General features: G+C 32.2%; 1 protein-coding gene across 2 annotated transcripts in view; it reads right to left on the bottom strand.

Annotated features, from left to right (window-relative positions):
- Positions 1–838: 838 nt before the first annotated feature.
- Positions 839–2,459, bottom strand: part of LOC143038458 (uncharacterized) — a 12,597-nt gene continuing 10,976 nt past the window's right edge. For both annotated transcript variants that reach the window (XM_076207674.1, XM_076207675.1), the window contains exon 4: positions 839–2,459. This exon is cut by the window's right edge and continues 504 nt beyond it. The gene's annotated coding sequence lies outside the window, so the exon portion shown is untranslated.

Here is a 2,459-nt window from a genome sequence, read left to right as displayed (position 1 = left end):
AAATACAGATGAAGGTATAAACAAAACATACATTTGGTAATATTATATGGAAAAGATTCACTTGACAATTGATATTAGTAAAGGTAACAGAGTGTTAGAGGAAATAAACCGTAACTCTCAAAACATACCAAATGTATAACACGGTCACGATCTTAGCACGCTGCAAAAATATGTTGTGGTAACAATGTCCAAATTGTTTACAAATATTACCAATAATAAAATCATCTAGCTCATATAAGGTACTATTAATATTCATGTTGATAAATTCAGTACATTGGATGAGGCTGCTCTCTACGATATTTCTGTTGATAATCGAATTACGTGATAAAATGGGTGAATCTTTAGCCAAATCAGTGTAATGATTAAGTTCTGTTTTGTGAGTAAATAATACATTTAAACTGTGTGCAGTTCTAACACTGTACATGTGTTGTTTGATCCTAGTTATGACTTCCTTGCCTGTTTGCTTGAGGGAAAACTTCTCACAATCTCTGCATGGGATGTATACGCAGCCACTTGAATCCTCAGGAGAGTTCTTAATGATTAATTTCTTAAATGTATAGGAGTTATTAAGTGTTACTTTAATATTTCGTGTTTTAAAAGAATCGAGGAACTTGAGTAATGTGATCAATGGTAATACTAAACAATGGTAATACTAAACAAATTTTTGTATCATAGGAAAATGCGGATTTAATCTTATTAAAAAAAATAATGGCAGAGGGAAGAGCGTTATTTGAAAAAAATCTATGGTTTTTAAGTTCCAATCGACATTTAAATATATTGAAACTCCTTATCAATAAACTCAGAGCAGCAGATACAAAGGGCAAGGAAAAGCGTAGAAGAAAGTACTAAACGTTTAATTTTTTCGTTATGGGCTGAATAGTAATGAACATATGAATCAAAATCTGTAGGTTATCTATAATAATGAAATTAAACTCTTTATATTCTCAACGGATAAGGTAGTCCAAAAATGGTAATTTGTCCTTTGTTTCCAATTCTACAGTGAATTTGATAGAGGGAACAAAGTCATTAAAATACTGCAAACCCTCTGGTCATAGGCACAGGAAAAATTATCAACATATCTATACCAGATTGCGTTAGATGGCAAAATATTACACAATAATTTTCTAAAAAAGAAAGACAAAAAAAAAAATTGTACACTTCTAAAATAATAGGCGAAAGAGGATTGCCCATTGCCATACCAAAATTTTGCAAGCTTGAATTCAGTCCTATTAAGTTTCCCATTTTAATTTCTTGAAAACACGGTCAACACTAATAAGTAACTTAATAGAAGCTTGTTCGGTCTAGGAACCCAACCGATAAGTAACAAGTGGAGAGTGGCTGAACCAAAGGCGAGATGATGAGGAATATATGTTGAGCACAATTTTTTGTTCGAGTTATATATGTATGCACGATTTTTTTTACTCAACCCAACCCCGCCATGATAGCGCAATTGTTAGTATGTACACAAGTATGATAGTATCACAACACACACTGAATGGTGCCCAGTATATAGACTTTTATCTTATCAACCGCATTAACTTTTCCATTTTAATTCCTTACAAACACAATTGAGACTAACAAGGATAGAAACTTATTCGAACTTAGTCGATACGTAACGGATAGATATTAACTCAAGCAACTGCGCTATCACGAGGAACATAAGTTGAGCACAATTTCTTATACAGTATATGTATGCTCGAGTTATACACAAAGTTTATACTCAACACACCCAATCCATGATAACACAAAATGAGATAGTATTACAAATGTTGTAATACTATCCCACTTGTGTACATACTACCAATTGCACTATAATGGCAGAGGTGGGTTCAGTATAGAATTCGTGTGTATGTATGTAACTCAAGCATATATATATGGAATTGTTCTAAACTTATATCCCTGTTGGTTAAGTCATATACATACATATATATATATATATATATATATATATATATATATATATATATATATATGCATGTATGTATGTATGTATGCACAAGTATCACAAAACACACGTGACTACACCTATATGCTGAACACCACAGGGAAAAGAAAAATTCTTGGAATCCGAGCGCTTTCGTGATATTTTCACACCTCCAAGGATTACAATAGAATGAATAAGTACAGAGTAAGATGATATACATATATACACGAGAGATGTTTAACACATGGAAAGGGTTATCACTTAAGCTAATTATTTTAGGTCAGGTCAAGTCTTGAGGGGTAGGGGTGGGTGACCTCATACCTTACAGTATTTATTGTATATACTCTTAAGAATAAATGGGTCAAGTTTGTATAGACCTAAATTGCTATTGAGGACTTTTTTCATAGTTTTGTTTGATGATACAGGGTTCTGTAATGTTTCGTTTGGTCATGTTTTTACATGGTAATATTTTTTTTGCATTTTCCCAATCTCATCTTAATCTGTAGTTATTCATTCTATTGTAGTCCTTGAAGAT

The sequence above is a fragment of the Oratosquilla oratoria genome, chromosome 24 (genome assembly GCF_046742065.1).
Source record: "Oratosquilla oratoria isolate Oo_2021 chromosome 24, ASM4674206v1, whole genome shotgun sequence".
NCBI lineage: Eukaryota > Metazoa > Arthropoda > Malacostraca > Stomatopoda > Squillidae > Oratosquilla > Oratosquilla oratoria.
The sequence above is the reverse complement of the archived record's forward strand: the minus strand, read 5'-3'. Positions and strand labels throughout refer to the sequence as shown.